The sequence below is a fragment of the Tribolium madens genome, unplaced genomic scaffold (assembly GCF_015345945.1).
Source record: "Tribolium madens isolate multiple individuals breed KSU strain unplaced genomic scaffold, Tmad_KSU_1.1 Scaffold_97;HRSCAF=244;Tcas5.2_LG3a, whole genome shotgun sequence".
NCBI classification, from domain to species: Eukaryota; Metazoa; Arthropoda; class Insecta; order Coleoptera; family Tenebrionidae; genus Tribolium; species Tribolium madens.
In genome coordinates this window covers 12,539,970-12,553,333 of record NW_025401069.1, presented here as the reverse complement: position 1 = coordinate 12,553,333, position 13,364 = coordinate 12,539,970, and the positions used below count along the sequence as shown (strand labels likewise).

General features: G+C 29.6%; 4 non-coding genes across 4 annotated transcripts; all 4 read right to left on the bottom strand.

The window, feature by feature from the left end:
• Positions 1 to 1,796: 1,796 nt before the first annotated feature.
• Positions 1,797 to 1,867, bottom strand: Trnag-gcc. The gene has a single exon. It is a non-coding gene; the product is annotated as a tRNA-Gly (tRNA).
• Positions 1,868 to 2,659: 792 nt separating this feature from the next.
• On the bottom strand, positions 2,660 to 2,730 carry Trnag-gcc. The gene has a single exon. It is a non-coding gene; the product is annotated as a tRNA-Gly (tRNA).
• Positions 2,731 to 5,114: 2,384 nt separating this feature from the next.
• Positions 5,115 to 5,185, bottom strand: Trnag-gcc. The gene has a single exon. It is a non-coding gene; the product is annotated as a tRNA-Gly (tRNA).
• A 248-nt stretch (positions 5,186 to 5,433) lies between these two features.
• Positions 5,434 to 5,504, bottom strand: Trnag-gcc. Its single transcript has one exon. It is a non-coding gene; the product is annotated as a tRNA-Gly (tRNA).
• Between the last annotated feature and the right edge of the window lie 7,860 nt (positions 5,505 to 13,364).

Here is a 13,364-nt window from a genome sequence, read left to right as displayed (position 1 = left end):
ATTGGTACCGATATTAGCACAAAATGTTGCTACAAGTACTCTTTGAAAAATTAATTCAAAATGTGTGATTGTCCTAATTTAAAAAAATTTCAGATTTTGAAATTTTTGGAATCTACTATAAAACAGTTTTTGTAAGTTTTTTTTTAATCGTTTCCCAGTCAAAAATCATTAAAAAGATGATGATAAAAACGTTAATTCTCTTCAAAAAAGTCAGTGGTATTTACTTCATTTGTATTTTGGAATGTTGAAAAAAAGCTTTCTTGGGTCCGTGTTTTAGAACTCTCAAATACCAGAAGTTGTGTGAATTATTTCTTCAGTGATAGATTAAAACGTTAAAATAATCTCAAAATTGCCAAGTTTGTCATTTTTACGGGATTAAATACTTAACAATAGGTGACTAAAAATGGTTCACAAACGCAAATTTGCTAAGCGCACAAAAAGAGTGCTAAATTTACAAATACATCAATTGCTTGAAAAACCATGATAGAATAGAATAAATTGTCTATAGCAGTCTTTTTTTTTGGAAAAGTCTTGCATCGATGCTGTTGGTGGTGCTTGGACCAGATTGCGAAGAATGTACCATCAGTGTTAACAAATTTCAATCCACTCGATCAATATTTCGACAAAATTAAGTTTTTCCCAATTTTAGAAGATCGATATTGGCAAAAAATATTGTTTATTTTATGACAATTCTTTGAAAAATTAATTCAAAATGTGCGATTGTCCTAATTTTGTAGGAAAATTTATTTCAAAATTATTTATCTTCAAAAATTTCTAAATTTTGAAACTTTTGGAATCTACAATAAAACAATTTTTGTAATTTTTATGTAAAATCCAAATCAAAAAAAACTGTTTGTTGTTATAGACAAGTAGAAATTAAATTTTTTTATTGTAATCCACTTTAGTTTAATTATTTCCGAGTCAAAAATCATTAAAAAGATCAAAAAAATCTATAGTATTTACTTCATTTGCATTGTTTTAGTAAGTTGAAAAAAGGCTTTCTTGGGTCCGTATTTTAGAACCTTCAAATACCAGAAATTGTTTAAATTATCTCTTCAAGATAGATAATTTAGGAAAATTTATATTTGCCCAATGCCAAAATTACAACTATAAAAATCTTCATATTTTGAAATTTTTGGAATCTACTATAAAATGGTTTTTGTAAGTTTTATGTAAAATCCAAAAAAACTGTTTGTTATTATATATATATTGATTCTCTTCAAAAAAGTCAGTGGTATTTACTGACTGTGATTGCGCTAAATTTGTAAGAAAATTTATAATTGCTCAATGCCAAAATCACATCCTCAAAAATTGTCAGATTTTGAAATTTTTGAAAGTATAAAATTTTGCGAGTATAAAACAGTTTTTGTAAGTTTTATGTAAAATCCATATCAAGAAAAACTGTTTGTCGTTATAGATAAGTAGAAATTTTAAAAAATATATTGTAATCCAGTTAAGTTCAATCAATTTCCACTCAAAAATCATTAAAAATATGATAAGAACGTTAATTTTGTTCAAAAAAGTCATTTGCATTGTTTTAGAAAGTTGAAAAAAGGCTTTCTTGGGTCAGTATTTTAGAACTCTCAAATACCAGAAATTGTTTGAATTATCTCTTCAAAAAAGATTAGAACGTTAAAACAATCTCAAAATTGCCAATTTTATAATTTGTACCAGATTAAATAGTTAAAAATGGTTCACAAACGCAAATTTGCTAAGCGCACAAAAAAAGTGATAAATTTACAAATACATCAATTGCTTGAATAATTGTTTATGATAGTTTTTTGGTCTAAAAAACTTGCATCGGCCGGGAATCGAACCCGGGCCGCCCGCGTGGCAGGCGAGCATTCTACCACTGAACCACCGATGCTGTTGGTGATGCTGCAGCGCATCTTTGAACCAGATTTCCAGGTATGTACCAGCAGATTTTACGGATTTCAGTCCATTCGATCATATTTCGACAAAATTCAGTATTTCTAACGACACTAGATGTCTAAATCAAGTATAAACATTTGAAACCTCAATTTTAGAAGATTGGTACAGATATTTGCAAAATCCTGACAACTCTTTAAAAAAATTAATTCAAAATGTGCGATTGCGCTAATTTTGTAGGAAAATTTCTAATTGCTCAATGCCAAAATTACATCTTACAAATTTTCAGATTTTAAAATTTTTGGAATCTTCTATAAAACAGTTTTTGTAAATTTTATGTAAAATCCACATTAAAAAAAACTGTTTGTAGTTATAGATAAGTAATTTTTTTTTAAATATATTGTAATCCACTTACGGTTAATTGTTTCACAGTCCAAAATCATTAAAAAAATGATAAAAATGTTCATTTTATACAAAAAAAAAATGGTATTTACTTCATTTGAATTATTTTAGAAAATTGAAAAGAGGCTTTCTTGGGTGAGTATTTTAGGACTCTCAAATACCAGAAATTGTTTGAATTATCTCTCCAAGATAGATTAAAACGTTAAAATAATTTCAAAATTGCCTATTTTATCATTTTTCCGAGATCAAAAAGTCAAAAATGGGTGGCTAAAAATGGTTCATAAATGCAAAAATGAATGCTAAATTTACAAATACATGAATTCTGGTGATTGTTTGAGAAACCATGATGGAATAAATTGTCTTTGATAGTTTTTTTTGTAAAAATGTTTGCATCGGCCGGGAATCGAACCCGGGCCGCCCGCGTGGCAGGCGAGCATTCTACCACTGAACCACCGATGCTGTTGGTGATGGTACAGCGCATCTTTGAACCACGTTGTGATGTATGAACCATTAGTTTTAGCGAATTTTAGCCCACTCTATAAATATTTGAATAAAAACAAGTTGTTCTAACGATACTAGATGTCCAAAAAAGGTTTTATGTTGTGTACTTTATTGCTGTAACAGCACACACTTGAGTTGTAAGTAGATAAACATTTGAAAACCCAATATAATTTTTTGAAGATTGGTAGCGGTATTATGGTCGATAAGAGTGAAATGTCCAACATAAGAAAATACATGTTTCAGAAAATACTTCAACATTGTATAACGAGCAATTTTTTGAAAATTTCATCCAAAATAAACAGTCAAATGTTAAATTCGTAAAAAACGGTGTATTTAAGAGTTGAAATTATAATTCCGGAAATTTTCATGATGATTTTCTTTGTTTCGCAAATTTTTAAAACAGTTTCAATAAGTTAGGTATAAAATTTTTATAGGAAAAAAACTGTAATAATAATGAGTAGAAACTTTAAATATATATTCTAATAAAAGCTTTTCTGTGTTTATGTAGATTAAAAATCATAAAAAAGTAAAAAATTTTAAAATAAAAATGATAAAAAAACAAACATTTTTCAGCAATTTGAAGAAGGTGATGATGATAATTTATTTTTGTTATTTTCATCTACCATTTTCTTTTCTTAATTTTAATTTATACATTCTTTCTGTTTCTAGAACTTTCTGACTTCTTCACGTTTCTCGTTTTTCAAATTGATTTCTTTTTTTTTTCTTATTCATATAATTGTTTTATTTTCTTTAATTTTATCACTCATTTTTTCAGTTTCTTATGTTGTTTCCGTTCCAATTTCTTTTTGTACTTTGTATTTTTCTTCTAATGCGTTTTTTTTCTGTTGGTTTTGTTATTTAATGTTTTAGTAAATTCTGCCCTTTTGTTTTATACATCTGAACATTTTTTTCGTTCCTTCGAACGTTCTTCCTCCCATTTCCTTTTTTCTACCTAGGAAAGTTATTTTATTTTCATTATTTTGAAAAGTTAAAATCGCAAAATAGTATATTATGTCATTAAAACTAAACGTAATCAGATCGAGAGTAAAAAGCAACACTATAATTAGCAAGTAAATGAACAAAATAATCAGGAAGTATTGCAAGTTTTGAAATCATAACAACGCGTATAAACAAAACATCACGTGTCAATATTAAAATTAGTGTTAATATTTTGAAAAGTGCTTATTAATTTAACTAGTGCAGTTAGTAGTGTAATGTACCTCTCCAGAAATTGCTGAAGCAGCGATAAAGACAACATTGATTTAAATGTCATATACTTTGTAAAAGTAAAAACCCTTAGGCGCAAAAACGTCATTTTCAGAACTAAAGACAAGGTTTATTACTTGTAATATATTTGTTTTAGTGGCATTACGAGCGTTTTTCTGCTCTAGAAACGTCATTTTTCCAGTCCCATTCAATTACAAAGCTCGTCATGATCTCGCGCTAATTCCTCAAGAGCGTCGAATTTCGTTGTCCTTTAGTGGAAGATTCTGTAGAGCATCTCTGAGACCTCAGTTTGATATTAATTTCTCAGCAACATCTGTTCTAACCTCAATGTTAATTAAAATAATCGATCCATTTACGTAGCCGCTCCGTAACGGTACACTTTTCTACAGAAAACAATTAAACCATACTTCGATTTTAAAACATATGTCGTCCGATTTTATTGCAGGGATTAATAAATTCGGAAAAACAGGAACATTTTACGACCGTGATAAAAACTCGGCGGTCCATATGTTTGATTTTTAATAATAATCATCGGAGACAAATTTGACAAACATGATGGTGGATTAGAGGAATGCGAAATTAACACTTCAACGGGTGACACTGGCGGTGATAAAAATTTTCGCTGATTTTTTAACGGTTTTGTGGGCCTAGCGATTCTCACATGCGTTTCTCTTTTCGGTGATTGTAATTATTAATAAATCACTCTTCGAAACGTGTAATTACCAACTGTAAAAACCATCAATACCAAAAGTAACCCATTGTTAATCCAATCCGATTGTTTTTGGTGATAATGGCCGGTTAGTGGCTTTAATTAGATCATTTGATTTGTGCCTCGAGAACACTTAGTGATGAATGTGCAATAATTAAGCGTATCAACATATCATCGGAACAATACCATTCCTAATAAGCAAATAGTGCTGATGAATCTATTCAGATAGCGCTTTGTACAAACCCGCGATTATTCCTACAATTGTTTAAATTACTAAACCGTGAAATTAACGGTTGTACACCGAAATAAGTCGCGATGTAATCAATCAGAATCAATAATGCTTCGAAAGAACTTATGAGAGGTGTTTCTAATTTTTTCAATGGGTACAATCAGGAAAAAAAGTTGATGCATCGGCCGGGAATCGAACCCGGGCCGCCCGCGTGGCAGACGAGCATTCTACCACTGAACCACCGATGCTACACCACACTACCTCAAACAGCAATAAATCAACGACATGCGACCCACTAGTATTTTTTTTCTAAATTTTTGCTAATTCCTCAAATTTAGTATTTCTACAACATTTGATGCCCAAAATAGTACAACTGAAAGATTTTTTTTGGTTTAGAAAATTAAAAAATTGAAAACAAATTACTTAAATTTGCGTAAAAACACACTAATTTCTTTATTTTTATAAAAAAAAAAAATACAATGAAAAAAAAATGATTTGCATCGGCCGGGAATCGAACCCGGGCCGCCCGCGTGGCAGGCGAGCATTCTACCACTGAACCACCGATGCTTGTTAAACAAAGTTGTGCATGGTCAGCTGACCAAACTCAGTGGCGGAACTTGAGCTAGATTTTTTTATTATCAAATATAAAAAAAATATTTTTAGCTCTCGTGCTTTTTATGCATATGCTTTTTGTTCTTATGCGCTTTTACCCTCTTATTATGCGTTTTAGTTTAATATACTACTAGTTTGTAGGGATTTATATTTTATCTTTCAATTTATTTCTTTATTTTGTTTGTTTCACATTGTCAACTTGCCTTCTTTTTTACTTATACACATTCCACTATTTCACTTATGTACAGTTACGGAATTAAAATTTCGGGCAGTATTTCTCTGTCACTTCAAAAAGTTCACTGTAAACTACCTTTTACTGTCATCATTTGACAATTAAACTTTTGTGTCAGTGACGTTATTTTTTTAGTCAAAATGACAATAACATGTGAAGATCTCGCGCTCTTGTGCGCCTACCATCTCGTAACATTTATTTGAATTAATATTTGAATTTGAATTAGAGAAAAATTCCTGAAACTTCAAAAACTTTATTTTCGCGTTTCTATAACGTTTTATGCACATACATTTTTTAAAAAATTAATTTTAAGATTTCTGAAAGCCTACAACCGATATTTGTAGTTAAAATGGAAAAAAAATGTTCTTATTTCTTTATTTTTATTATATAGAGTTAACCAAAAGTAGCGCACAAAATTCATATTTTTGTTATAGTGCTCCTTTTAGTTTACCTTGTATGTTTCATGTTTATATTTTATTTAACTTACCTTTTATACAAAGTGTCATCCTGTATAACCATTTACAAACAAAATTTTTGTCGCGTTTCTCCGTTTTAAGCACTTTTCTGAGTCTCTTATGCCCGGTTTCTAGAACGATTTAGCATTAAATAAATTTTACCGATTCGATAATTACTAAGGTAGCCCTGATCTGATTGGTGTTTCTACAGCAATTATGGAACCGATAAAATTTATCTAACGATAAATCGTTTCAGAAACCGACCCTTAGACCCCTAGAAGTGTGTTTGGATTGATTTTTAAGTTTTTAATTTTTTTGATTTTTGAAAAAAAGTTAGTCCATTTTTGGTACAATACTTACACATAACAGGTAATAACTCCAAAATTATTAACAAGAGCTCTCTAGTGTTTAGTAGGTACCGTAGGAAAGCGTACTTTAATTTACTTTAAATAAAACATATTTTTTTAATTTAACTATAATGTTGTTTTTACTTTTACTACTTTTTTACTCACGACCCAGAGAAAAGTACCATGTAAAATAAGATAAAAAAATGTTAAAAAATTCGAACTATAAAAATTTCGAAGTTATGAGAGTTTAAATTTTGCATTTTGACTCTATTTATTTCTGTTGGAAAAATAATTTTTTAAGTTTTTTTGCTACAGGCTATTAGAAGAAGAAACAAAGAAACTGTACCCTAAATTGTAACTATGGTGAATGTTATTTGTGGCTTTTATTGATAAAATTTTTGTACCCTTACTAAATAATTACAAAAAGAAACATATACAAGTTTATCAGTATGATTAAATAGATATAAAAAAATGTCAAATGTCAAAAAATAAATGTCAAAATTTTTATTGATACAATTTTTTAAATATTTTTTCCATGTTCCTGGTATCTTATTTTATTTGAAATTTTTCTCTGGGGCGCGAGTTTTGACTCACCCTGTATAAATATTTACAAGTAATATAATCTACTATTATCATTAATTCTACTCCCTTTAGTAAAAACATCATTACTTATAGCAAGTAAAAATAATATGATTGATACAAAAGAAAATATGAAAAATTAATTAGGAGTAAAAAAATACATAAACATAAAAAAATACATAATACAATAAAGTTGAGAAAATTTCACGGTATAGTTAGCCCATTAGAATAATTCTTCTCGTAATCTTTGTTTGAAAAATAAACCTCCATTAGGCGTCTTACTATTTAATTTGTTGAAGGTGCATTAAAAGCAACTTAGATTAAAAAAAAACTATCAGCTAGTGTAATTTGAAGATTGCTTAATTAGAGCTTTGCAGAAGTTAGAATAGCAATGATAAATGTCTCCCAAATGAAGAAAATAAAACAAACTTTTTCTCAGTTAATGTTTAATCAAGTAAATTTGAGAAATTTATCACTTCTAGAAGTGGAACTTCTTATGTTAATCTCTATTGGAAGCTTGCAGTTTTGCAAAACTAACAAATCCATAATGCGCCATAACCCCTCAATAGGTGAATATTGAAGAACCAGATGGCGTCCACCGGCGAATAAATCACCTTCAACAACGGCTAATTGAATAAAAGTACTTAGAAGCAAGCGGAAGCGGCCGACTACACAATATATCTCGTCGAATCAGGTGTATAATGGTGCAAAACACGACTGCAAGATAATGCGATTAAAGCAGAAGCGAAGCGATCTTTTTGTGGCCTTGGCGTTTTTCTAGGCGCCTTTGTTATCATCAAGACGATTGGACTCGGATCGGGGCGATCCGGGGGCCGGTCTAGCGCTTAATCACGTTTTAATCGCCCCCTTGCCATATTTGGAGGAAATTTGTACCGATTTAGAAAAAGTGTCATTATTCTCGCACGTCTAATTATGTGTACAACACAATCCGGCACTAACGAGGGGCCATTCGCGCTTATGAAATAAAAACGCCATTATTTGATGAGAAAATTACGCACCTACATCGGCGATAATCGAAAATTGAAGACGTCGAGACTGTGATTTAATTGATTAATGAAAGCGACGTACAGTTACTTCTCCAAATAGAAGTTATTAATTTCACCAGACGGATGGCTTGGCAAAGTTCAAGCCAAAAAGGTTGCCATTTCCGGAAAAGAAGCAATTTGTAATTATTTTCACATAATTAATTAGTGACTTTGCGTGGGTGATGCACAACCTGCAAAAATAATCACTAAAGCCATGCACACAAACAAATAACAATTAATTTCTGTTACATAAAAGCTTTTTTAACTGAAGAAATGAAAAAAAATATTTCGACATCAAGAACCACAGCAAAGCGTATTGCAAAAGTAGATTAATTTTTTTCTTATGTTTGCGTTTTTAACGTTACGTTCTTACGTTTATATGAGTATGTTCTTATGATAGAAACAATTAGTTAATGCCTTGTTAAAATTTACACTGAATTCTCGGATTTTGTGTTTTACGCTTTATACAGGGTGCGCCAAAACTCGCGCCCCAGAGAGAAATGCCATGTAAGGTGGCAGAAACATGGAAAAAATGTTACAAAAATTCTATCTATAAAAATTACGAAATTATGAAAGTTTAAATTTTGCATTTTTACTCTATTTATTTCTGTTGGAAAAATAATTTTCCAAGAAACAAGGAAGCTGTATCCTAAATTGTAACTCTGTTTAATGTTATTTATGGCTTTTATTAACAAAATTTTACTAAATAATTATACGAAATATTAAAATATATTAAATTAAAAATAAAATATTAAATATATAATTTTACTAAATAATTATATATATGTATACAAAATCATCAGTATCATTAAATATGAATTATAAATTATAAATTTTTCTATGGGGCGTGAGTTTTGTCACACCCTGTATGCATAATTTCCCTCTTATTAGTTACTTTATATTCTTACGTATACGTTTTTGCGTTTCCTATATACTGGGTGTAAAATTGCATCCACATATTCTACATCAAAAAAACAACACTAATAATGCTCGCACGCACGCCACTGGCAAGAGTAAAAATAAAGTAATTGTGGAAAACGTTTTCAATGGGTCACAAAGCCTGTAAAATTTTACGAAAAAAACTGAAGTGGTTTTGGAAAAAATAATGAATTTTAATTTTTATTATAAAACTTCATCACCCTATATATCCGTAACAAAGCTTTATAGAACTATCGTACCTATATTTGATATTTGTCATTTTTCGATCCGATTATGTGGTTGCAATTTTTCGTAATATTAAGACAACACCCTGTATAAATCAAAACTAGAATTTTCTGTATGTTACCAATGTTTTAAATATGCGTTTATGTTTATACGTTTTACGTTCCAAAAATCACACAGTTTTGTAATACACTAATTATATTGTTCTAATTTCTATCTCGTTGTTTTTAAATTTTTTGATTATTATATTTTCACTTTTTTTACATATTCTTAAGATATATTGCAATTGTGTATTTACGTTTGCGTCGTTACGTGTTTACGTAGTTTTACAAAACAGCACAATAAAAAATTCTCACATTCTTTTTAGTTGTTTCCCCATATTCTTAATATTCATTACTGTTTTACGGTACATACGCTTACGGTTTTATGGTCAAAAGTTCTTCTGTTTACGGCTTTATGTCTTTATTTGCGGTTTTTTACGTTCTTATGTTCTTGTTGTTTTAAAAAAAATATTCCTACAGTTTTTAGATCCACTGAGTTTTGGTATTAATTTTTTTATATTCCTATAATCCTACGACTGCGTACTTACTTCCTCGTCATTGCGTCCTTACGTAATTTTTACGAAACGGTCACAAAAAAATTCTCATGCTCTCAGTTTCTTACATCGTTTCTTAAGTTATAAATTTTTATCATGATACTGTTTTATGTTTACGTATTTTTTAATTTTCTTTTAATGTTATAATTGTTCTTACAAAGTTCTTATGCAACAGTTATTAGTATTTTTCAATTTTTTTGCATACACTTTCAAAAATAACTCTTCTTTAGGAATTATTTTTAAAAAGTGCGAAAAAACTCATTTTAGTGGTTAAAATATGAGTCCGTAAAGTAGCTATTTTTGGAAGCGTATACAAGTTTCATTTTTTTTACATTACCATTTTCTTACGTTCTAAATTAATTTTTTATTACGCTACTTTTTTATGTTTGCGGATTTACGCTACATTACGTCAACATTCCGTGCTCTATCGATACAGCTCTATCAAATTATTAAATTCTCACTTTTTCATACAATCTTACGTTACGCATTTACGTTTACGTCTTTAAGTTTTTACGAAAAGTCAGTGTCCGTATGTTTATATACATATATTTACGTCTTTACGCTTACGTTCTCCTGTTTACGATCATAAGTTTGCGTTTTTACGCTTAAATTTTAACGTAACTACGTGTAGTATTTTAGGTTAAAAAATTCTTTTTTTATATTTTACCAAATATTTATGAATTATTTATTTAATTCTAGCAAATGAGATGTACCGTAATATTATCATAAATGACAAATGACTTTAAATGTTATTTTTGTAATCTTGTTATTAAACAAATACGTAGAGGATTATAAGTACCTAAGTGTAAAACTTATTAAGACATAATCGTACATTTTTTTCCTGTAAAAAAATGTGAGGAAAAACACCCTAACACCGCTTATACGAACCGCCACTGCGTAAATGATTTAATAATCAATTACACATAAAAAAATACATCAGGACTTTTGATATTTTTTATTTCTAATATTTATTGGACAAAAATAAATAAAGTTAACTTCAACTTTGTCAGATAATACACTGGATTCTTCAAAAATGGCCAATTTTCAACACTTCTAAGTCAAGATATCGAAATCTTCTTTCGCATAATTTTCAAAAGCTCACGTTTGCAATTCCTTTTCCATTCCTCGAGGGTTTGCACACTTAATTATTTTTATCAAAACGTGATTGTAACTTTCCTCTCAGCAGGAGTCTCGTTTAAATAATTAGTTTATCTTCACACATCAGACTGATGTTTATGCAAAGTCACTCCAATCCGCTACAATTTAACACAAACACCAAATGCAATAAACGTTCGTTTACTACATTTTTATGACACTTCCTCAATCGCATTCATTAATAATACACAGTTATGACGATTCTAACAGTGAATAATTCATCTCTTGTAGCATTTTTCTCAATTAATGCAACAGCTTTGATGATTTCATCCGCCGATGACAATAATACAGACATCAGCGATTTTTACCTTCACAGAGCAAAAAGAAGCACAACCGGAATTGCCTCTAAAACATAAAATGCTCAGGAATGCGATTTGAGAAAATTCCTCAAACGACTCGAGGAAACTTTTGATCGAAGAGAAAAAACCCCACTCTATAAACGTCCAAGCCTAACATGAACGCTGTAAATAAGCAAGAAAATAAAACAAAAACTCTTAATGTATGCACAGGAGTTTTACAACAAAATCTCTTTTTAATTGCAAAATTACGTGATTAAATATACACGGGTGTATATTAAGTTGCCTAACTGCCAGGCGGTTAGATATTTTTGTCGATGGTAATAAATAGCTTCCGCATTTTATGGTGTAATAAAATCGCGATTATGTTGCCAAGATGAAGCTTTTATTCGGACTCGTTTAACTGTTTCTTGATAAATGACAAACAATTACTTTTAGTAGGTTTTGATCGACACCTACGTGCATTCTTCGCCGGATTTAAAAACACGGTTTACAATAACCAGGTGAAAAAATGTCCAGTGAAAAGCTCCGTCTTTAAATATATGAGTAATAATAAGACAGCTCAAGGCGTGTCCCACTGACAAGACCATAACGAGGTCGAAAGCCGGCGATACACCACGCCAATTAAATTACTGAGACGTAGGTACGTGTACAAACAAGTACTCACTAATTTAATGAAAATCAAACTGTTTTTGTCACAACATGAGGTGTAGGCGTCTTCGTTTCAATTACTTGCCGGCAGGCATGGGCGACCTTGCCCCACATCAACAATGACCTCCATAAAGAAAGTTCATTAACTCACAAATCGGACAATTCACACTTTGTTAATTAATTGATTTTTCTTAGAGAAAAGGGAACAAGGGAGACAAGACATTTCATTGATAAGTCCTACTTTAGTGGAATTGGCTCACCTTAAAACTGAACCTTGGATTTTTATGGCAACCAGGAATACATTGAAAATTTTACCCGATTGACATTACTTTTGCAGTTAGCTGTACTAAATTAGTCTATCATTTTTAGTTTCAATTATTTTGTGTGAAAAATTGGTTGTGAAAAAAAAAGAGAAAATATAAGCAGTTATTCTAAGTCTAAGCTTAATTAGGAAAGCTGATTATCGGAATTAGAAATTAGAAAGTGTAAATTAGTAAATAATTCCCATTCCAAGAAAATATTTGGAATACCTAAATAAAATAATGAAAATACTGAACTAAGAGACAATAAGCCAATTTTTATTTTCAATTTTTTTTTACATAAATTGGAATTTTGTCAAAAACAAAACAAAGTTTCGTTCTCAAAATATGATTACAATTTTTATATTACTTAAATTTAGATTAATTATTATTTTCTGAAAGCAAATGATTAAAAAAACCGCTTAGTTCCATACTTCATATTCACCCTGTATATTTATCCAGAACTAATATTTTCTTAGTAAAATTTTAATATACAAATTAGGTATAAAATTTTTAGTCATCAAATCGGTTTTCAGTTTCAGGTAAAAGCTTTAGACTTCTAAGCTAATCTAAAAAAATAAGACAATTTTTATTTTCAATTTTTTTTTAATTCTAAATTCTATGTTTATGGAACCCTAAATTCTGAGCTTTTATGAGGGAAATCTATTTAGTTTTTACTTTTGAATTCTAATTTTAAAAGTTTTAATCGAGATCTTAATTCTGAACTCTGAATTTTAATAGGAAACTGTAGAAAGTTAAACCCGAAATTTTGGTTTAATTAGAATTTCGACGTTAAATAATCAAATTTTGCTTTTGAATCTTAAAGCACGTTACACAATTACAGTTCGTTTGTAAATCTGACCTTGACGTTACAATTTTAAATTTTGACTTTTTGAAATATGTAGAAAGTTTTAATTAAATTAATCCTTCGTTAAGAATAAAAATTTTAGCTTCAAGTTTTTCTAAATTTGGACATTTATATAATTTTTTAATCCAAAA